This window comes from Salvelinus fontinalis, chromosome 7, assembly GCF_029448725.1.
Source record: "Salvelinus fontinalis isolate EN_2023a chromosome 7, ASM2944872v1, whole genome shotgun sequence".
NCBI classification, from domain to species: domain Eukaryota; kingdom Metazoa; phylum Chordata; class Actinopteri; order Salmoniformes; family Salmonidae; genus Salvelinus; species Salvelinus fontinalis.
The window spans coordinates 41,340,921-41,365,748 of record NC_074671.1 but is presented as its reverse complement, the minus strand read 5'-3'; the positions used below and the strand labels follow the sequence as shown (position 1 = coordinate 41,365,748).

Genomic DNA, 24,828 nt, shown 5'->3' with positions numbered 1-24,828 from the left:
TTAGTGTTGTCAACTTGTCACTTTTGATGCAGGTCTTATGTCACAGATTCAGTGGTAGACCTTTACACATGGTGTTGTTAGCTAGTTATATAGTAGCTGAGCATGTACAATGTCTAGGCCTAGCCAGTCTGTCAATATTGTGGTCTGTCTCCCTCTCCCCATCCACAGAGGTGTTCTACCGCAGCAACAACAGTGACTCAGACACAAAGAGTGCTTCCCAAAAATCACGCTATCTTCTATATTAGGCACTACTATTGACTATGGTCCCTGGTTAAAAGTAGTGCACTAAAAAGGGAATATGGTCACATTTGGGATGTAGAGAAGTTCAATTGAAAAAGGGGCTGGAGCAGTGGCTGGCTAAGGAGTGGGTAGACTTGATTGATGTGAAGCTCTTTTACTAATCAATTGGGGCTGAGTACATACACACACACACACACACACACACATACTGTACATCAGCAGTGTTGTCATAAACAGAGGACTCCACTCATAGCTGGCAGCTTGAGCGTCAGCGTGTAGCTATCTAGCCTATATGTTCATCGTTGTTATGCTGGTGAGGTTGTGTGTCTGTGTTTGGCAATGAGAGCTGCAAGGCTGTGTGTGTGTTCAAAATAAGACCATACCATATCTATACAGTTATTATAGTCTTATTTGGAGTTTGACATTGTGTGGCTGATGCCTTCGGTATCCATTTACTATGTTGTGTTGGAGGAGTGATTAGATGTCCAGCTGTGGCCTATGGGCTTCTTGTTCTTGGAATGCTCTTTACTGACGCTATCGCTGTTGACAGCTTCCTGCAATCTGTCCCTCGTGCCCCTTCCCTTTCCCCATTACCTATTAATGATTGCGACACACAGTCACAGACCTCTATTCACTAGAGACAGGACAGGTGTAGGGTTTCACCTGATGTGGTAATGGTGAATGACTCAACACTATTCTCCATGGAAACAAATCCTTCACTGAATGTTGTTCATGAATATCTCTGATGTTTTTAAGTAGGTAGCCTAGGCTATTTCTGTGTGTTTGTGTGTGTGTTTGTTCGTCTCTGTCTGTGTCCACACTAGAGGTCGACCGATTTCAAGTATCCATAACAATCGGAAATCGGTATTTTTGGGCACCGATTTTCCGATTTTATTATTATTTTTTACACCTTTATTTAATCTTTATTTAACTAGGCAAGTCAGTTAAGAAGACATTCTTATTTTCAATGACGGCCTAGGAACGTTTGGCCTCGTTTAGGGGCAGAACGACAGATTTTTAACCTTGTCAGCTCGGGGGATCCAATCTTGCATTGATTACATTGCACTCCACGAGGAGCCTGCCTGCTAGCGAATGCAGTAAGCTAAGGTAAGTTGCTAGCTAGCATTAAACTTATCTCATAAAAAACAATCAATCAATGACTGTCATTGCTCCAATGTGTACTTAACCATAAACATCAATGCCTTTCTTAAAATCAATACACAAGTATATATTTTTAAACCTGCATATTTAGCTAAAAGAAATCCAGGTTAGCAGGCAATATTAACCAGGTGAAATTGTGTCATTTCTCTTGCGTTCATTGCACGCAGAGTCAGGATATATGCAACAGTTTGGGCCGCCTGGCTCTTTGCGAACTAATTTGCCAGAACTTTACGTAATTATGACAACATTGAAGGTTGTGCAATGTAACAGGAATCTTTAGACTCATGGATGCCACCCATTAGATAAAATACGGAACGGAATAAACGTTTTGTTTTCGAAGTGATAGTTTCCTGATTTAGTCAAATGTATATGGTTTAGAGAGAAATAGTCGACGCGTTATAATTCCTGTAATAACTTGCGGCTGAATTTGAAAGGGGTTTCTTCGTTATTTTACCGTTCATGTCTTCCATAGAGAATGTCTTGATCTACTTCAAATAAGGTCTGTGTTTCGTGCAGGCTTAAACTGTAACGGCAGCCTTCCTCCTCTTCACGTGAAGAGAAGGTGTAGCAAGGATTGGACCAACACGCAGCGTAGCCGGTGCTCAACATGTTTAATACGAAACTGTGAACACTTACAAATAACCAAATAATAAATGTGGCAAACCGATACAGCCCTATTTGGTGCAGCGAAAACACAAAGACAGTAAACAACCACCCACAAACCCCAACACAAAACAAGCCACCTATATATGATTCCCAATCAGAGACAACACAAAACACCTGCCTCTGATTGAGAACCATATTAGGCCAAACATAGAAACAGACAAACTAGACACATAACATAGAATGCCCACCCAGCTCACGTCCTGACCAACACTAAAACAAGCAAAACACACAAGAACTATGGTCAGAACGTGACATAAACCGCCTCGACAGTTTGATACCCGTGTAAATCTCACTAGGATAAGGTAGTGAATACGTTTGTCAACATATTTTCATAAATGCACTCTACAATTCTTTTTATCTTCGCTTATATTTAGCCAATATTGATCAGAGTTACCTTGTCCTATGGATATCTACACAGTTATAAAGTTGGCACGTTGATGTAAGCCTACATGAAACACAGACCTTATTTTAAGTGAATCTAAAAAATCCCATGGAATAAATGAAGGAACCGCTTTTCAGATTTTGCTAGGTGTCATGGGAATTATGACTCGCACTTTGGTTGTCAATTCTTACCAAATCAAGTCAAATCAAATCAAGTTTATTTTATATAGCCCTTCGTACATCAGCTAATATCTCGAAGTGCTGTACAGAAACCCAGCCTAAAACCCCAAACAGCAAGCAATGCAGGTGTAGAAGCACAGTGGCTGGGAAAAACTCCCTAGAAAGGCCAAAACCTAGGAAGAAACCTAGAGAGGAACCAGGCTATGAGGGGTAGCCAGTCCTCTTCTGGCTGTGCCGGGTGGAGATTATAACAGAACATGGCCAAGATGTTCAAAATGTTCATAAATGACAAGCATGGTCAAATAATAATCAGGAATAAATGTCAGTTGGCTTTTCATAGCCGATCATTAAGAGTTGAAAACAGCAGGTCTGGGACAGGTAGCACGTCTGGTGGACAGGTCAGGGTTCCATAACTGCAGGCAGAACAGTTGAAACTGGAACAGCAGCAAGGCCAGGTGGACTGGGGACAGCAAGGAGTCATCATGCCCGGTCGTCCTGACGCATGGTCCTAGGGCTCAGGTCCTCCGAGAGAGAGAAAAAAAGAGAGGAGGAGAGAATTAGAGAGAGCATACTTAAATTCACACAGGACACTGGATAAGACAGGAGAAGTACTCCAGATATAACCAACTGACCCTAGCCCCCCGACACATAAACTACTGCAGCATAAATACTGGAGGCTGAGACAGGAGGGGTCAGCAGACACTGTGGCCCCATCCGATGATACCCCCGGACAGGGCCAAACAGGAAGGATATAACCCCACCCACTTTGCCAAAGCACAGCCCCCGCACCACTAGAGGGATATCTTCAACCACCAACTTACAATCCTGAGACAAGGCCGAGTATAGCCCACAAAGATCTCCACCACAGCACAAACCAAGGGGGGGCGCCAACCCAGACAGGAAGATCACGTCAGTAACTCAACCCACTCAAGTGACACACCCCTCCTAGGGACGGCATGAAAGAGCACCAGTAAGTCAGTGACTCAGCCCCTGTAATAGGGTTAGAGGCAGAGAATCCCAGTGGAGAGAGGGGAACCGGCCAGGCAGAGACAGCAAGGGCGGTTCGTTGCTCCAGAGCCTTTCCGTTCACCTTCACACTCCTGGGCCAGACTACACTCAATCATATGACCTACTGAAGAGATAAGTCTTCAGTAAAGACTTAAAGGTTGAGACCGAGTCTGCGTCTCTCACATGGGTAGGCAGACCATTCCATAAAAATGGAGATCTATAGGAGAAAGCCCTGCCTCCAGCTGTTTGCTTAGAAATTCTAGGGACAATTAGTAGGCCCGCGTCTTGTGACCGTAGCGTACGTGTAGGTATGTACGGCAGGACCAACTCGGAAAGATAGGTAGGAGCAAGCCCATGTAACGCTTTATAGGTTAACAGTAAAACCTTGAAATCAGCCCTTGCCTTAACAGGAAGCCAGTGTAGGGAAGCCAGCACTGGAGTAATATGATTACCGTGCCCATTATTAAAATAGGATTTCCTGCATATAGAAATTAAAGTTTTTGTTTTCAACATTCATCACAGGTAACTTAAACTCTATTTTTATTCAAACAGTTGAGAGTATTTGTCTCCTAAGCAGACTCTTCAGTATCCTTGTCACTTCAGAGCTGTGTGTGTGTATTTATGTATTTAGTACGTTAAAATAAAAGTGTTTATTGTTCATTCAGTATTGTTGCAATTGTCATTATTACAAAAATGTGTGTGTGTGTGTATATATATACACTGCTCAAAAAAATTAAGGGAACACTTAAACAACACAATGTAACTCCAAGTCAACCACACTTCTGTGAAATCAAACTGTCCACTTAGGAAGCAACACTGATTGACAATACATTTCACATGCTGTTGTGCAAATGGAATAGACAAAAGGTGTAAATTATAGGCAATTAGCAAGAAACCCCCAATAAAGGAGTTGTTCTGCAGGTGGTGACCACAGACCACTTCTCAGTTCCTATGCTTCCTGGCTGATGTTTTGGTCATTTTTGAATGCTGGTGGTGCTTTCACTCTAGTGGTAGCATGAGACTGAGTCTACAACCCACACAAGTGGCTCAGGTAGTGCAGCTCATCCAGGATGGCACATCAATGTGAGCTGTGGCAAGAAGGTTTGCTGTGTCTGTCAGCGTAGTGTCCAGAGCATGGAGGCGCTACCAGGAGACAGGCCAGTACATCAGGAGACGTGGAGGAGGCCGTAGGAGGGCAACAACCCAGCAGCAGGACCGCTACCTCCGCCTTTGTGCAAGGAGGACCAGGAGGAGCACTGCCAGAGCCCTGCAAAATGACCTCCAGCAGGCCACAAATGTGCATGTGTCTGCTCAAACGGTCAGAAACAGACTCCATGAGGGTGGTATGAGGGCCCAACGTCCACAGGTGGGGTTTGTGCTTACAGCCCAACACCGTGCAGGACGTTTGGCATTTGCCAGAGAACACCAAGATTGGCAAATTCGCCACTGGCGCCCTGTGCTCTTCATAGATGAAAGCAGGTTCACACGCACATGTGACAGAGTCTGGAGATGCCGTGGAGAACGTTCTGCTGCCTGCAACATCCTCCAGCATGACCGGTTTGGCGTGGGGTGGCATTTCTTTGGGGGGCCGCACAGCCCTCCATGTGCTCGCCAGAGGTAGCCTGACTGCCATTAGATACCGAGATGAGATCCTCAGACCCCTTGTGAGACCATATGCTGGTGCGGTTGGCCCTGGGTTCCTCCTAATGCAAGACAATGACCTCATGTGGCTGGAGTGTGTCAGCAGTTCCTGCAAGAGGAAGGCATTGATGCTATGGACTGGCCCGCCTGTTCCCCAGACCTGAATCCAATTGAGCACATCTGGGACATCATGTCTCGCTCCATCCACCAATGCCACGTTGCACCACAGACTGTCCAGGAGTTGGCGGATGCTTTAGTCCAGGTCTGGGAGGAGATCCCTCAGGAGACCATCCGCCACCTCATCAGGAGCATGCCCAGGCATTGTAGGGAGGTCATACAGGCACGTGGAGGCCACACACACTACTGAGCCTCATTTTGACTTGTTTTAAGGACATTACATCAAAGTTGGATCAGCCTGTAGTGTGGGTTTCCACTTTAATTTTGAGTGTGACTCCAAATCCAGACCTCCATGGGTTGATAAATTTGATTTCCATTGATAATTTTTGTGTGATTTTGTTGTCAGCACATTCAACTATGTAAAGAAAAAAGTATTTAATAAGAATATTTCATTCATTCAGATCTAGGATGTGTTATTTTAGTGTTCCCTTTATTTTTTTGAGCAGTGTATATTTAAGTTTTTTTTATTTTATAAATCGGCCGATTAATCGGTATCGGCTTTTTTTTGTCCTCCAATAATCGGTATCGGTATCGACAGTGAAAAATCATAATCGGTCGACCTCTAGTCCACACCTCTGTGGCAATGCCGCTATGTGAGCAACATTGCCACAAAGGTGTGATATGTGTACAGTACTGCATACAGTGAAGGGCCTTTCCACATCTGGTCCCAGCTTTTGCAGCGTTGCAGGACTGCATGGTGTCATGGCTGGGTCATAGAGGATCAGCTGTTGCCCCCTGTGAGATCAGATTTCCAAGGAGGAGGGGGAGTGCTGCATACTGCAGGTCCTAGAGACTAGCCTGGTTAAACCAGATTGATTTTTTTTTTTTTTTTTTTTACCTTTATTTAACTAGGCAAGTCAGTTAAGAACAAATTCTTATTTTCAATGACGGCCTAGGAACAGTGGGTTAACTGCCTGTTCAGGGGCAGAACGACAGATTTGTACCTTGTCAGCTCGGGGATTTGAACTTGCAACCTTCCGGTTACTAGTCCAACGCTCTAACCACTAGGCTACGCTGCCGATTGATGGTGAAGGGAATTTCACGGTAACGGAATTGGACTGAGTCTCAGCTAGGGCTGGGCAATATATCGACAGCAGACAATACTAAACAGTACATTTGTATACACTTGTAATGAGCTTAAAAAGCAATTATATAAGGAATAGGCAACGCGCATATTGTCACGCCCTGGCCTTAGTATTCTTTGTTTTCTTAATTATTTTAGTTTAGTTAGGTCAGTTAGGTGTGACATGGGGAATGTATGTGTTTTTTGTAGTGTCTAGGGTGGTTGTAAGGTTTAGGGGGTTTATTAGAGTAGTTGGGTTTATGTTTAGTATAGAAGTCTAGCTGTGTCTATGGTTGAGTGTAGGTATCTAGGAAAGTCTATGGTTGCCTGAATTGGGTCTCAATTAGAGACAGCTGGTTATTGTTGTCTCTGATTGGGAGCCATATTTAAGGCAACCATAGGCTTTAGCTGTTTGTGGGGAATTGTCTATGTTGAACGTAAGTAGTTTGTGTGTGCACTTGCGTTTGTAGCTTCACGGTCGTTTGTTGTTTTGGTTAGTTTGTGTATAGTGTTTGTTTTGTGTTTTTCCTTCTCTTACAAAATAAAGAGAGGTATTTTGCATACGCTGCGCCTTGGTCCACTGTCTATCCAGAAGACGATCGTGACAGAATTCCCCACCAACATCGGACCAAGCACCGTAAATCAAGGCAGAGTGTCTGGAAGCCCGAGAGGCTCCCCCAAAAATGTATTGGGGGAGGGCACACGGGGAGTGTGGCTGGGTCAAGTGGGAGAATTGAGCCAGTTCCCCGTGCTTACCATCAGGAGCAGTTGGCTAAACTAAGGTATGAGTCGGAGAATGTGGAGGAGTTATTGGACAGATTGGAGGAAAGTGAAAGGATGGGAGATTATGAGACATTTGAGGAGTTGTTGGTGTTATTGGAGGAGAGCGAAGAGAGAGAGATGTTGATATGGGGGAGCATACAACCAGGTAAGGTTGGGAAGCCTCCTGTGCGTCTCCTGAGCCCTGTACGCACTGTTCCTTCTCCCCGCACTCTTCCTAAGGTGCGTGCCCTCAGCCCGGTACCACCAGTACCGGTACCACGCACCAGGCCTATAGTGCGCCTCGAGAGTCCAGTGTGCCATGTTCCTCCTCCACGTACTAGCCCTATGGTGCGTGTCTCCAGTCCGGTACCAAGCTTCCTGTGTGTCAACAGAGCCCTGTTCCTCCTCCACGCACTAACCCTGTGGTGCGTGTCTCCAGCCCATTACCACCAGTGCCTACACCACGCACCAAGCCTCCTGTGTGTCCCCAGAGTCCTGTGCGTCCTGTTGCTGCTCCCCGCACTAGCCCTGAGATGCATGTCCCCAGCCCGGTACCACCAGTTCCGGTACCACGCACTAGGCCTAATGTGTGTTTCCAGGGTCCAGTATGCCCTGTTTCTCCTCCCCGCACTAGCCCTGAGATGCGTGTCCCCAGCCCGGTACCACCAGTTCCGGCACCACGCACTAGGCCTAATGTGCGTCTCCAGGGTCCAGTATGCCCTGTTCCTTCTCCACGCACTAGCCTGAAGGTGCGTGTCCCCAGCCCGGTAACACCAGTTCCGGCACCACGCACCAGGCCTACAGTGCGCTTCAGCCGGCCAGAGTCTGCCGTCTGCACAGTGGTGCCTGAACTGCCCGTCTGCCCAGCACCATCTGAGCCATCCGTCTGCCCAGCACCATCTGAGCCATCCGTCTGCCCAGCGCCATCTGAGCCATCCGTCTGCCCAGCGGCATCTGAGCCATCCGTCTGCCCAGCGGCATCTGAGCCATCCGTCTGCCCAGCGGCATCTGAGCCATCCGTCTGCCCAGCGGCATCTGAGCCATCCGTCTGCCCAGCGGCATCTGAGCCATCCGTCTGCCCAGCGGCATCTGAGCCATCCGTCTGCCCAGCGGCATCTGAGCCATCCGTCTGCCCAGCGGCATCTGAGCCATCCGTCTGCCCAGCGGCATCTGAGCCATCCGTCTGCCCAGCGGCATCTGAGCCATCCGTCTGCCCAGCGGCATCTGAGCCATCCGTCATCCCAGCGCCATCTGAGCCATCCGTCATCCCAGCGCCATCTGAGCCATCCGTCATCCCAGCGCCATCTGAGCCATCCGTCATCCCAGCGCCATCTGAGCCATCCGTCTACCCAGCGCCATCTGAGCCATCCGTCTGCCCCGAGCCATTAGATCCGCCCGTCTGTCTGGAGCCGCTAGAGCCATTCGTCAGTCAGGATCTGCCAGAGCCTCCAACCAGACAGGATCTGCTAGAGCCGCCAACCAGACAGGTTCTGCCAGAGCCGCCAACCAGACAGGATCTGCCAGAGCCGCCAACCAGACAGGATCTGCCAGAGCCGCCAACCAGACAGGATCTGCCAGAGCCGCCAACCAGACAGGATCTGCCAGAGCCGCCAACCAGACAGGATCTGCCAGAGCCGCCAGCCAGCCATGAGCAGCCAGATCCGCCAGCCAGCCATGAGCAGCCAGATCCGTCAGCCAGCCATGAGCAGCCAGATCCGTCAGCCAGCCATGAGCAGCCAGATCCGTCAGCCAGCCATGAGCAGCCAGATCCGTCAGCCAGCCATGAGCAGCCAGATCCGTCAGCCAGCCATGAGCAGCCAGATCCGTCAGCCAGCCATGAGCAGCCAGATCCGTCAGCCAGCCATGAGCAGCCAGATCCGTCAGCCAGCCATGAGCAGCCAGATCCGTCAGCCAGCCATGAGCAGCCAGATCCGTCAGCCAGCCATGAACAGCCAGATCCGTCAGCCAGCCATGAACAGCCAGATCCGTCAGCCAGGATCCGCCAGAGCCGTCATCCAGCCAGGATCCGCCAGAGCCAGCCAGCCAGGATCCGCCATCTAGCCAGGATCCGTCCCTCAGTCCGGAGCTGCTGTCCCTCAGTCCGGAGCTGCTGTCCCTCAGTCCGGAGCTGCTGTCCCTCAGTCCGGAGCTGCTGTCCCTCAGTCCGGTGCTGCCCCTTAGTCCGGTGGGGTTAATATGGAGGGTGGCTATTTGGAGGAGGCTACGGAGGCGGGTAGTGACTGTGGTGGGGTTGGGACCACGACCAGTGCCGGAGCCGCCGCCGTGGACAGACGCCCACCCAGACCCTCCCCTAGACTGTGTGCTGGTGCGCCCGGAGTTCGCACCTTAAGGGGGGGGGTTATGTCACGCCCTGGCCTTAGTATTCTTTGTTTTCTTAATTATTTTAGTTAGGTCAGGGTGTGACATGGGGAATGTATGTGTCTTTTGTAGTGTCTAGGGTGGTTGTAAGGTTTAGGGGGTTTATTAGAGTAGTTGGGTTTATGTTTAGTATAGAAGTCTAGCTGTGTCTATGGTTGAGTGTAGGTATCTAGGAAAGTTTATGGTTGCCTGAATTGGGTCTCAATTAGAGACAGCTGGTTATTGTTGTCTCTGATTGGGAGCCATATTTAAGGCAACCATAGGCTTTAGCTGTTTGTGGGGAATTGTCTATGTTGAACGTAAGTAGTTTGTGTGTGCACTTGCGTTTGTAGCTTCACGGTCGTTTGTTGTTTTGGTTAGTTTGTGTATAGTGTTTTTCCTTCTCTTACAAAATAAAGAGATGTATTTTGCATACGCTGCGCCTTGGTCCACTGTCTATCCAGAAGACGATCGTGACACATATTTTTATAGAGGTAGGTAGACCACTTGATTTCAACATCTAAACCAGCTGTTCGGTCTTCAACGCGGTCTAGAGAGTTGCACTGAAAATGTGTTTTATTTTTCATTGCCGTCCAAAATGTGCAAAAAATTGTTCTCTATTCATCGTTTTTAAAATGTTTTATGCTCCCTGGCTGTCTCGTGATTATTAGTGAGCTGGACAGTCAAGAAACAGTATGAATGTAAGTCCATAATCATTTATACACAGTTTAAGGTATATTGAGTTTGTTCCCCTCCCCACACAATTAAATGTATATGTTTGACACCCCTGATCTAAACAAAGTGAGCAGGCTAGCATGCTGTTCAAACAGGTGGACAGACGCAACAGTTTAAACAGGTGTGTTCATAACAGCTCAACTGTTCTGCTAGCTAATATAGATCCAAGTTGGCTGACCTAAAGTTGAAAGATTAAGCTGGCCACTCATTAGCAAGTGGGCTTGTGCTTGACAGATTGTTTGAGGCCCATGCTCATTTTCTATAATGCATTAATCTGCTACAAGAGCTTGGTCATTATTAGTAGATGTGCATTGTGTATGGTTCTGGTTAAACACTTTTTTCATAGAAAGACTTGAAACCTAGATCAGTGATTACTGCAAAAAGTCAAGTTAAACTAGTTTGTTAAAATAATGTAATTATTAGTGGGGGTTCTGTGGCTCTTTTTCTTTGCCTAACAGTGGAGGCTGGTGACTTGAACAATTGATGAGGATTGGAGACACACGGTATAGGCACGGAATGCACGGAGACGTTAAAGTGTTTCAAAGGGTAATTATTTTAACCTAAAGCATTTAATAAAGACATTTATAGTACAATATTATGGGGAATGAGAGGGCTACTTACACCGTTTTTGAAAGGGATCACAGCAGTGATTGAATGAGGGTATGAGGCATGAGTTGAGGTGTTCAGAAGCTTGACTTCAGTGCAGGACAGGATTTGACTGGGAAGACAAACAGTAACACTACACAGTTAGACAAAAGACCTAAGAATGAGTTAGTCCAAGCAAGGAGTAAAATCATTGATATGTAATAATGGGATTGTGATTGTGTATGTGGCTGTGATTAACTCTACATACAGTAATGAGAGAAAATTGATAGCGTTACTCACGGTGCTCGGAGAGGAAACATTCAATGCGCCAGTGGATGAGCGGGCACATGAGACGTGGCTTCAGTTCATGTCAGGAGAGAGTTGACAATGGTAGTGGAGTAGTCATCACCTCTTAATCAGGGAACAGGGAACAACAATTACAGCTGCGCCATTGTAGGTTTGAACAACAAGTTTTTCCATGAAGTTAAACACAGACTGCGCATCTCGCCCACTTGACACATCAAAGTAGCCCAAGAAACTTTCCTGAATAAGCTCTGATCATCCACATACCTGACCATAACTGACAACTGCAAGTAGACTGGTGGCACCATAGGTCCCAGAGTGGTAGGGCGATTTTGACCTCCTGGGCCCAAAGTTTTTCCTTTTCTGTTAACCTAACCAGGAAAACTCTGGACCCTTTTTAAGGTATGACAGTGATTAATAAGTTGTAAAAAGGTTTTAGAAGGGCTATGATGGGACCATATTTTTCTAATCAGGTCACATGGTTTAAAAAAAACAGGACAAAATTCTGTCAAACTGCAGCAATTTTATACTTGTTCATATTAATTATATTTAGACTAGATTAGGAGCCCAATAGAACTCACGGGGCTGAGCTTGTTTTATGCATATTTGCATCATGCAGGCAGGCCTATGCAACTGTAGGCCTTATAAAACATTAACTGACATCTGTCATCGCTATTATGTTGATTGATTGATTCCAGTTATTTATTTTGGATTGGAAACGTATAGGCAGCTTAGCCAGCCCAATTTTGAATAAAAACCAAATTTGATCACATTCACATTTTCTCCTCACAAATTGACTACAAATACATAGTGTTACCAATTAGTTACTCTGACCAACTGGACAGTGCATATGCTCTTATTAGTAGCCTACAGTTGATCAGACGGAAAAATTGTATCTCTGCCACACGTCATTTAGAATGGTGAAAAAATAAAGAGCATCTACAAATAATCACTAACTGAAATGTGTCTATAATAGATACAAATACAAAATATGTTATAACTTCCACCGGTCTCCCCTTACTAATAGTGAGTGTGCAACTTCAAATAATTTCACCCACTTTTCCCTACCAGCAAATGAAGGAAATTCTGACAATCGTTTGAAGATATTTTTCAACTAAAGTAAAGGACAGTCATTTTACATGTAAAGTAGGAAGCCCAGGTTTCGATAGACGAAATGTGTCTTAAGGAGTGGATATTTGGCCTGGCAAAGCGGTTTTATACGCTGACAATGGGAGCTGATAATTAAAGTTTTTATTCCACTTGTCTCGGCTGGTCCTCATTGTCCGAGAGCGAGTCAAGGCCGAGTAAAAATGTACTCAACACAGAGACTAGACCGAGACACTCAATATGTGACCGAGACTGGTCTCGAGTACTACAACACTGCATGGTTTTCTGAGAAAAATTTACAAAATGTCAAATGTAATGATATAGAACTCAAAAGATGTCCAACGATTGAACAGGGCAATAGCTGAGTTTATCTTCTGAATCAAATGCTATTCTGTGACTTTTGTTGCCATGGTATCGAGTATCGTGATGCTATCGAGTATCGTGATACTAAACCTGGTATTTCTGTATCATTAAAACACTACACACTGGCTATTATTTTAATGAGCTCCACTGCCAAACAAGATTAAATTTGGTCCGTCCAAATCGTCTATGTTTCAGAGGTTTGGACATCAAAGTACAGCACAGTAGAGCAAAATTAGAGTATAGTTCAGTAGAGTACATTACTGATTGCTTGTAATGATTAATATACATTATTTTTTACTGCTTATGTTTTATAGTTATTGTATGGAGCTAAATGTAATGATCACGATGAGAGACTGACCATATTTAACCCACTGCAGTATAGGCAAGGATGCTGAAGGAGGCTGGAGGACCAACACAGGATGCTAGCCCGGTTAAACCAGGCTGAACATGAGTGCAACATTCAGTGTGGTTAAACCAGGCTACCTTGGGAAGCCCACTGCAGCCAAACAGGCTGGCCTTACATAAAGACCAACTCTAGCTAGGCTACCTTTAAGACAATGATTGTCTACTCCTAATCATTTGCTTTTTGGTATATTTGTGCATGATCTTCAATGGGGATAAGGAAGCTTTGGGAGTGTAGGTCTTGTCTAGTACTAGTCTACTTGTTTGTTATCTTGCTGGCATGTTGATTGCAGTCCCCGGCAGGCTAGAATATTGAACTTGGAGCTGGAGGATTAGGCTACCTGTGAGTGGTTCAGGCTGTCGCAAATCAGATTCTCAGCCTCCTCCTGTGTGTCTTATTAAAGTTCAAGGAAAAGTCAGTGTGTGTGTGTGTGTGTAGCCTTTCACTTTCAACGGGCACATTCGGTGAGAAATTAGAATCCTTGACTCCTCTTCTTGCTCTTTGCAAAAGTCAGGCATTGATAAAAATGGTAACAGTGACCGTAATAAATAACCACTTTATTCTGCTATCGGGTTCACACAGTGTCTCTTTGTGTCCCTGAGGTACTTGCTGGCCTGGGAATTTAACAAGGTTGTTTCTTATTGGACAGCAAAGGGCATTTGTTCAGTTCATAGGCCTAGGACTGAATGGTTGTGTCTCAAATGACACCTATTCCCTTTATACTGCACTACCTTTGACCAGGATCCATAGGGCTCTGGTCAGAAGTAGTGCACTATATAGGGAATTGGGTGCCATTTGGGACACAGACAGAAAAGCCCATTCCCATGTTCGTACTTAAGTCATCATGATGTAAAACCGTTTTTCACCCTTTACCTTTTTCCCCATTTCATTTAATCTCAGACAATTCCCCTCAGACAGTAATTAAAAACATCCTCTATTGGGTTTAACCATAAATTCTGAGAAACTCTAGAATCTCCCCTTGGAGCTGTGTGTCAGAGTATTGAGGATGCTCAATGGCTTGGAATCTTCCTGGTAGCATAAATAAGAGCTAATGGCTTTAGAGCCGTCCTCCCAGGCTGATTTAGATCCAGGCTGGAGCTTAGACAGAGGGCTTTGCTTCCATTGATTTATGCATGCTACATGCATTGAATGGATGAGAAGGAAGACTAAGTGGAAGTGGCATCTATGGGTGGCATGGTATGTTGTTATGGTACTTGAGAAAGGGATGGTTTAGACTCAGCCTTTAGCTGTCTATGGTCTCATAGAGTTATATGTGTGGTCATACATACGTTGATTGGGTGAGGAGGACGGAGGAGGAAGTGGCATCCATGGTTGGCATGTTGTTATGATCCTTGAGAAAAGGGAAGTTGTACTTCTTCTAATCTTCCCTGGAGATGGAGGTTTGAGGTCTCAGACACTATTCTCTGGAGTGAATTATTCATTGTGTGTTTAGTAGGCGATTATTTATGTGGTTGTCGGTTGGGCTTATAGGGTAGTGTTATGTAGTAGGTACTGTAGGTAAGTGTGGTAGGTAAGAGGTATTCTCTGGAGTGAATTATTCATTGTCCCCCTGGATCCCCGATAAGCAAACCCGCTGTCCCCAGACACACACACACACATCCAAAACGGTCCGCACACTCATACTTTCATGTTAAGGCACACACCTAGGCCTTTTCTAATATGGGCAAAAGTCCATCCTCCATGTCTCTCCTCCGTTCTCTCTCCTCCGTGACTAGAAAACCTGTAAGTGGTTGAGGAGATGTCAGTTTGTCAGGCGAACGGATGTCAGGCGAACGGAAGAGAGGATAGTTGTGTGTATTATACCGGAGTCCTTCGTGAAAGAGTTTTAAAATCTGCCACACCCCCTTTGAATCGGCTTTAGTTGTGTCGGAGGAGAAAAGCATGCACATGTTTAAAACGGTAAGTAAAATATTGTTTTTATCTATAGAATGTCTGGCACAACTAACTTACTTTGTTTTCATCACTTTACCCATTTATTTGGGAATCCAGCCCTGTAAAGACGAGTGGAGGAGTATTATTTTATACAACCGCATTCCACGTTTCCTCTCCTTGCCGCCTCTCCTCGATTATCTTTGACCTATTCAAAAGGAGGCGAGTATTATTGTTTTGCTACTGTAGGTAGTGTTAGCTAGCGCTAGTCGTCTGTACCTGCATCAAAATTGTTTATCCTATTGCTTGTTCTCCATCTTCTTTGAAAGAGCCAACGTGTTTTCAACACTTTTTTCACCCTGATTGATCAAAATGTGTTTTCTTATGCTCTCTCGTCTCAATGCAGCAGACATATAGTGAGCAATATGTTTGGAACACCAAATGGAAATAAAATCGCAGTATAGAATCGCAATATATATATATATATATATATATAGAATCGGGAGAATCGTAATGCATATCATATCGGTACGTAAGTATCGTGATAATATCTTATCGTAAGGTCCCTGGCAATTCCCAGCCCTATTATCTGAACACTGTGTGGGATGCTGACTTATCCCCATTGAAAATAAAATCCTCAAAAGTCATCCATGGGAAAGAACTGGACCTACCTTTCCCCAAAATACCTCTATGACTGACTTTCATCATGTGACCCATGTGTCAGGACAGAAAAAGGGGTGTGTGAGTGAATATCAAAGAGAGAGATTGAACGAAGGAGCCTGTGAAAGTTTTGTTTTCTTTCTACGAGTAGACCTCATTTGACTGGCAGTTACTGGAGTCTAGTTTTCTATGGTCCTCTTTCACCCAACACGTGTCTGTATGTTGTCATTGCTAAGAAGCTTAGCTACTGGATTAGTTAAAGCTACAAGTAGTAGGCCTATTTGGTGGCACAATAAGAGACCTAGAGGGGACCAAAATATAGCAACTACTCTTTCTTTGAGAATGGTCCTATAAGCTGTAACACCTTGGCGTAGAGGCTTAGGCTCTTATCAACTCTTATCCTGAGCGACTTACACGGGAGATCAGGGTTAAGTGACTTGCTCAAGGGCACATCAACAGATTTTTCACCTAGTCGGCTCAGAGATTTGAACCAGCAGCCTTTTGATTACTGGCCTAACACTCTTAACCACTAGGCTACCAGCTTACAGGGCAGAGAGGGTGGGGCAGGCTATGCCTGAGAGTCACCACATGTTTATGCACTTGTTATTACATGTACCAGTGGACACATGAAAGGTGTGTGTGCTTGAGTAGCCTACTGTACGTACAGTATGGAACACATTCTGTGTGTTCATGGTCTGCTGTGTTTAAATATAGGAGACACTCTAGCCTGGTTAAAAGCCTGGCCGGATGGTTCTAGTAGTGATTCCATTGTCTCACATCAGATGGCGTCACTCCTACTCAACGCTCGTCCCTCAACCGATTTATCTTGTAGGACGCGGAACTTATCTCTAAAAATCTAGATTTTGCTCATCCGCCTAACACTAGTTCCTAATTCTGAAAATCACTCCGCTCTCTGTAGCGATGATGCACTGGTTACTACGGCAAACCATGCTCGATCAGCAAACTTACTCCAGCTAGCATTCTAGTGCAAGCTTGTTTGAATGCAGCATACCACCCTGCATACCACTACTGGCTTGCTTCTGAAGCTAAGCAGGGTTGGTCCTGGTCAGGCCCTGGATGGGAGACCAGATGCTGCTGGAAGTGGTGTTGGAGGGCCAGTAGGAGGCACTCTTTCCTCTGGTCTAAAAAATATCCCAATGCCCCAGGGCAGTGATTGGGGACACTGCCCTGTGTAGGGTGCCGTCTTTCGGATGGGACGTTAAACGGGTGTCCTGACTCTCTGAGGTCATTAAAGATCCCATGGCACTTATCGTAAGAGTAGGGGTGTTAGAAATAATCCCCAGTTTACAATTGGCTCATTCATCCCCCTCCTCTCCCCTGTAACTATTCTCCAGGTTGTTGCTGTAAATGAGAATGTGTTCTCAGTCAACTTACCTGGTAAAATATATATATTTTTTAAAGTCACCTGTCTTGTTCACAGCCATCTCAGTGAACAAATCCATTCCGGAGGCCAAGAATAATCCATTGCGGATGCCGCGGGGATGGCACAGTTGAAGAAGGGGATTGTGGCTAAGATGCACAATGCAAGTCTCTAGAATACACGCTCTCCAGCCAATTTGTGCGCATTCATTGTTTCATAGCCTCATTGTTTGCATTTGATTGTTTGTTTATGTTAATTCCCCATTACATATATTACCAGTAGTACATTAACCATTCATTTCTATAATTTGTAGTCTACAATGTTTGTTTGGTTCAGATAATTTCTGTTAATATGTTCGGAAAGCATTCAGACCCCTTGACTTTTTCCAATTTTTGTTATGTTACAGCCTTATTCTAAAATGGATTCAACAGTTTTTCCCCCGTCTTTAATGCAGACAATACTCCAGAATGACAAAGCAAAAACAGTTATTTTTAAATACCTTATTTACACAATTTTCTCTCTGTGTCACGTTCCTGACCTATTTCTGTTAGTTTGTTATATGTGTTAGTTGGTCATGACGTGAGGTTGGGTGGGCATTCTATGTTTTCTGTTTCTATGTTGGTTTATGGGTTGCCTGGTATGGCTCTTAATTAGAGGCAGGTGTTTGGCGTTCCTCTAATTAAGAGTCATATTTAGGTAGGTGTTTTCACAGTGTTCGTTGTGGGTGATTGTCTTCCGTGTCTGTGTATGTCGTTGCGCCACACTGGACTGTTTTCGGTTTGTTTGTTCAGTGTCATTTATGTGTAGGCTTTTTCCCTGTTCGTGCGTTCTCGTGTGTTATGTGAGTCCGTCGTCCAGATCTGTCTACACCGTTTGTTGTTTTTGTTAGTTTATTAGTCAAGTTCGTGTTTTCGTGTTTTTGTTTAATAAATAATGTCTACAAACTCCGCTGCATGTTGGTTCAATCCCTGCTCCTCCTCTTCTGATGAAGAGGAAGAGGAAAGCCGTTACACTCTGTTTCTCTGTCTCTCTGTCTGTAGTGTATCTCCCCATAAACGTCAGTGTAGCATGATGCTTTGAAAGCTGTCTTTCAGCCTTTTAAATTATGTGTTCTGATGCCGGGCATCCTGGTGGTTGGTGGAGGGGGTTGGGCAGGGGGATGGAGCATTGGAAGTTAAGACCAGGTTTAGCCATTGTTCTCTCTCTTACGTCTGGCCTTCACAAGAGAAGGTCACGGTTGTTTTATAGGGTGTCCGTAATTTATTTGGCATGGCCTACGGCCAAACAGTAGCCTGACCATCTACTAATGGTCTATATCCCCACATCCTCCCTCCCTACATCCTCTCTCACTAACTAACTGACTGACTGACTGCAGCTCCCTTGACTTGACCTAGCATACACTGACTGACTGAGTGGTTGATCTGGCTAACTGAGTTACTGACTGAGGACATTGTTTATGGAGAATTTGCCCCATATTCCCACATTGTGGCATTAAAGTTAACCCATCCTTCTACTCAGTTGGGGGCACTGCGTAGGTACACTACTACTTTATTAGCCTACAATGTGTAGCCTACCACAACTGTCAGAATGGAGATTACCCAGAAACCCTGACATTTAGAGTGACTGGGCATAGTGAAAAGGCTTATGGGTACCTGCTGCTCCACATAGGGGAATATGGATTCTGGAGAGGTCATTTTTTTAGATCAGTGTAGGTCCGCAATAAAAATCTCTGGACAGATGGAGGTTGGTTTGAAGATGACATAGCCTAATACAGACAGAAGCATGTCTGTTCTACAAAATATATTCTCAAATAAATGTATTCTCAAATATTTTATTTTGTCTGTTACACTGTGTGCACTGAACTGACGTGCATGATTGTTGATGACACACCGATGTTCAGATGAAGGGAATTAAATAGTCTATAATGCTCACGACAGCGGCGCTCAACTCAGACAGCGGTTTGTAGCCTACTGTAGCTGCTGACAGTCATCCAAAGCCTTCACTTCATCAGGATGTAACTTTTCAGTGCCACTATTTTTGCCATGTAATCTTGTTATTAAAACAAAATCAGACAACCCCATAGTAGAATTGTTTACCTATTTACCTTGTCGGCTTGTTCTTGTGTGTTCTATGCAAGATACATTTTCCTCTCGAGGCACGTTGCGAGAGAGCCATAGGAGGGAAACATGTATTTGTCTTAAAAGGGCAATAACATATGTTGTAATAGAAAAAAATATATATATTTTTTTTCTTCGAGTGAATAATAATAATTTATGTATTAATATTTATAATAAAATTATAATTTTTCATAATAATAACAATCAGGATGTTTTGTCCATTGGGGTAAATGCAGATGGACAAACTCCATGCTTCAGCCTATATTAATTTTATAGCCATTATGTTTTATCAATTGGGTGAGGTGATAATGGTGATAATGCTTATTGCTAATAGCACATCTGATAATGTAGCCCATGCGTAGGCTATATGCATGGTCCATATGTTAAAATAATTGTACATTTTTGTTGCAATATGTTATTGGGCCCCTTTCTGGAGGTGGAAATTATATTTGAGATGATTTCAGCATAATTTTATTTTAATACAGTTTTGGAGTAGAATGTCCTTTTAAAAAGTAATCAGGGCTGAGCATCTCAGTCCTTCTACATAGTAATTCTCCCAGGGAGGACACCGTACCTCATAAAAGCAAGGGGACTGGAATTGGTAAAACCCGCAATTTAATACATGTACAAAATTCTTTCCTGCTTCCCTAAAAGCATGAGGGCCTTGACTGGATTTTTTGTTGCTTTAACCCTTTTGTGTGTGTGTGTGTGTGTGACAGAGAAAGAGAGCCCTACACTCACAAGTCCAGCCCTCTCAGGTGCTGCTCTCTGAGTGAGGGTGGTGACAGCAGGTGTGTCTCTCTCACTGGGGGGCCTGTCCTATTGACTGTGTGACCTCATCAGGTGGTGCCAGTGGAGATGGCCACCAGTAATCTCATCCGCTGCCAGGGTTCTATTGTCATTCAAAGCAGGTGAGGCACAGACAGGGCTAAGTGAGGGAAGCAAGGGGCTGAGGAGGGGGTACACCTTGGCTTAGCTTCCAACCAGCTGAGTTGTTAATGCCGTCGAACGAATCGCCATTCTGGAACTTTTAGGCCACTCTCATTTCTAGCACCCCTATCTCTGCTGTCTCTCTCCTTCCGTTCTCCTCCCTCAGTCCACTCGTTCAGTCCCTTCCCATGCAGAGAGTGCAGGTCTTTGTGGAGTTCTAACCCATAGTACTATGGCTGGGGGAGTTGAGGCCACATTCTTTATCATGCCGCATTCCACTGTCTCTCACACACGCACACTTACACATACACACACTTCTGTTTCAGGGATCACCTCTCCATGGCACAGACGCAATTCAATTTCATTAATGCACGGCGGCATGGCATGGCATGAGAGACTTATCTTGGGAAACCAGTGCCCGGATGGACGAAGTGGGGGCTAAAAAACACTTAAGTTTATTACAAAAGCTCATTAAGGAGAAAGGGTTCTTTCTACACTGCTAGCCCCAAGCAGACAGACAGGTCACATATCCAGGGTGGCTAAATACAACCATGCCAGCCAAAAGAGGAGCTCTAGCCTCTCTCTAGCATCCTTTTCTAATCTCCATAGCATGCTAGCAGATACCCAAAGACTTGTAGTCATTGCACTACGCTAATTAGCATTGGCTCGCGAAACTACTTCTAATAGGCTTGTCACAATACCAACATTTTACAAACGATACGATACCAGGCCAAGTATCTTGATACCGAGTAGTATCGCAATACCACGGGGGAAGTAAATCAGTGGCCAACATCCTGTTCGCCCCGTCCCCTGGACTTCTTCACGTTTTTGAAATGTTCTCCACTGTTCATTTGCTAGTATTTGCAAAGGCCTACCTGGGATTTGGCTGGAGGAATGGGAGGAAGGAATATACATCAGTGGAGGCTGCTGAAGGGAGGACGGCTCATAATAATGGAACGACGCAAATGGAATGGCATCAACACACACACACACACACTGCTCCCAACTTTTAAAATGTTAGGCGCCAAACAGAATTTAAGGAGCACAATAAATAAAGGTTTGTAGTTTTCAACTGAATTATTAAACTAAACTGACTTTATAAACATTTTATAACAGGCGCCAGCATGTTCTTTAGATCGGTAGGCCTGAATAAGTCAGTAGTATCATATGAAAGGGTACTAAAGGTATTCAAAAATGTTGGTATCAGGACATTTTGGTACCATGATATTACCGTGGTACCAATATACCGTGCAACACTAACTTCTAGCTTCTTTCATACTGGACACAGACATGAAAATGGTATCCATGAGCTCATCTGACTTTGGGAAGTAGATAAAACGCCTCATTGCCAAAATCCTAAAGTATTCCCTTAATAGGAAGCGGAGTGATTCGGAGAGTCATAGCTTGCTCTATCCATCATTAGCTGCGAGGTCTCTCTCACCATGTGGAAGGCAGCACAGGAATGAGTTGCAGGGAATGCCTTTCATGGTCTACTTTTGACTACGCTGTATTATTTCTGTGTGCAGTTACCCCCGTCTAGTGGTGATATGTGGTAAATGCATTTGAGGATATTTTTTGAATGACTTTTGTTCCCATATCTGCACTTCCTCAGAAATGTTTATAGTAACTCCTGTCTATCTCATCTGTATGCAGTGTGTAAAATCATTTAATTCTCTCTCTCTCTCACAATTCAATTCAATTTAAGGGCTTTATTGGCATGGTATTGGTATTTTAACATTGCCAAAGCAAGTGAAGTAGAAAATACACAAAAGTGAAATAAACAATAAAAATTTGTTCCAAAAGAATAAAGACATTTCAAATGTCATTATGTCTTTATATCTCTCTCTGACAGGCTCTATAAGGCGGTAGAGGGAAGTGAAGGGGTGGAGCGTTATGAGCCTTCTGGCACACTAACTGAAGGAACCAGAGTAACAGGTCTGATTAGGTGAGTTGCTGCTACCCTCTCTGGGTGTGTCTTTGCCTTAGTGTGTGTGCCTGTTTGTATGTGTCTACCTGTGTAAGTGTGTGACTGGAAGAGAGCTCAGGTAAGCCCTTTGTATTGTCTGTTAATTGTGGCTTAGTGTGTTTCTCCTTTCCTGTGACTTGCTTTCTTTTGTTACATAGTAGGCCTAAGTGTTTGCTGAAATTGTATTATATCTGTATGATATGCGCCTACTGATTGCTAGTAATTCTAGCAGCCTTATTAGGCTGCATCTCAAGTGGCACCCTAGTATTCCCTTTAGTTCACAACTTTTGACCAGAGCCCTATAGGCTTTGGTCAAAAGTAGTGCACTATATAGGGAATAGGTTGCCATTTGGGACAGAGCCAGAGACTGACTCACCAGATGGCCCAGCTGGTGTCTTCTGGGATAGTTGAACTGTGATCTTCACTCTAGAACCTCAGCTCATATGCTAGCCTGACCCTGAACAGAACACCTGCCTTCAGACTGGAAGATCTGTCTCTCCTGCTTTCTCTCTCCCTCTATCTCTCTATCAACTGTAATGTGTAAAAGACAGACTGCCTGAAGGGCTTACAGAAAATGTAACATGTCAAATTAATTTGGTTTCCATCACTTTTTATTGAAACAAGGCAGGGAAACTTTTAATAGAGTCTTTAATGCATTAAAAGGGCTTGGGCCGTGTGTTAATGTGTTGCGTGGAGGTAAGACCCTGCTGTGCACATAAAATGACCTCAACGTTCCTGGGGCAGACACTGGAAAGATGGGTTCACACGCACACACACACACACACACACACACACACACACACACACACACACACACACACACACACACACACACACACACACACACACACACACACACACACACACACACACACACACACACACACACACAGGCGTGTAGCCTAGTCGTTAAGAGCGTTGCTGGTTCAAATCTCAGAGCAGACTAGGTGAAAAAACTGTTGATGGGCCCTTGAGCAAGGCACTTAATCCTGATTGCTCCTGTAAGTCGCTCTTAATAAGTGCGTCTGCTAAAATGTCTAAGAAAAAACCACACACGCACGCACACATAAATGTACACACGCACACACACACACTTTATGTGGAAAGACTAGCCTCACATGAGCAGCATATGGCCCTGGTCTGGCTCTGTACTGATCCTGAGCTGTTCAAACACCGCACCTTCACCTTGACCTCCCAACCAACCACACGCTGAAATCTTTTGGAACTCCATCCGAGGCCTGTTAGGTCAGAGGTTCAGCCATTCAGGCGAAGGTTCCTGTGGTGCAGATATAGCAGCCGGCTTAGTTCCTCTGTTTAAGGTTAAGGAATGCAGTCATATCCAATCTATGCTCAAACTTTCTGAGGTATTTGAAAGAGATATGGTCATCTCCATGTAAAAGGGACCATGAGCACTAACATGTGAAGTTCATAGGAGCATGTCAAATGAAAGCTAAATCTATATTTCTTTGAAAATAAGGCATGTATACATTTCTCAACCATCTTCCATCTTTATTTCATGTCAAACAGATAGAAAAGGGGTCTTAGAAAAATACCTCTCAACTAATATCAACACTTATATTTAGTTTAGGAAATAAAATTCTGCCTTCTGTAAGAAACATTGCCTTGTGCATTTACATTTTTTTTCTGATTGCTTAAGCACTATCTTTGAAACTATAGGCTATTTTTGCAAAACTCTACACACTATTGGTTTCTGAGAATATGAAATATACTTATTCATGTCACTGAGGGAGAGAGGGTAATGTATAACGTTTACATTATGTAAGGATGTGTTATTGTTAGCCATCATGGATCCTATGGGAGGGATCCTCTGGGAGGAGAAGAGACACAGTCTGGTACCAGTCACCATGACAGCTTCATCTCACAGACGGTGAGATGGGGAAGAGTGAGCACTTTAGGGGTAGAGGTCTGATGAAGTGCGGAAGAACAGATATCACTAAGGTTCTGTCTAGCAACAGAAATGCATTGGCTGTTCAGATGTGTAGGAGGAGACTCAGCCTAGGAGGAATGGTTAAATATCAGCGCGTGTGTGAAAATGTCTTTGTCTGAATGCAGCTGTATTGACCCTCTGTGAAGAATTAAACTTGGTTAAGCTTTCATAGTGTCAGTTGAGTTTTTTACTCTGAGAATTAGAACCTAACAACACTAACCACAAAACCTTACACCAAACCACTAAAACAGTATCCATCTATTGCAAAAGCAAACAATTATTGAAAAGCTCTTGTGTTTTTGCGTCAATACAGTACACACAAACCATCATTTGAATAAGCACACGAAGCACCAATGACGCACTGATAGTATAAATGAAAAACACTTGTGGCTTTTTCTTTATCTGTGTGCAGGGCATAGCAGTTTGCAATAAAGTTTTGTCATACATGTAGTAAACACGCATACACACAGCTATCCAAATGTGTAAAGTATGTATGTGTATTTTGAACATAACAAATAAGGGGAAAATGTTAGAAAAAAAACTAACACTCAAACAACAAAAGCACAGTAGAAGAAAACAAAAACATTTGTGCTAAAAAAAAGAGAACAGAAACATCTCACCTTTGTGGGTCTGGCCATAAGACTTCATCCACATCACATGTAAACTGAGTGTAAAGCAGTGAGTTGTGTTTACAGTTTTGCAAAAAGTATCTTATAAAATTACAAACTGAATGTGCATTCAGCAAAGAATGTGCATTCCGTTTGGCGCACTTGGTAAATGCATTGGCTACAAGTGTTAATGGT

At 44.3% G+C, this 24,828-nt stretch overlaps 1 protein-coding gene across 1 annotated transcript in view; it reads left to right on the top strand.

Annotated features, from left to right (window-relative positions):
* The window catches only part of LOC129859478 (MAGUK p55 subfamily member 7-like), a 277,723-nt gene that overhangs the window by 43,942 nt on the left and 208,953 nt on the right, over window positions 1–24,828 (top strand). Inside the window, exon 2 of the mRNA XM_055929316.1 lies at window positions 21,964–22,056. The gene's annotated coding sequence lies outside the window, so the exon portion shown is untranslated. The remainder of the gene's footprint in view (window positions 1–21,963; window positions 22,057–24,828) is intronic.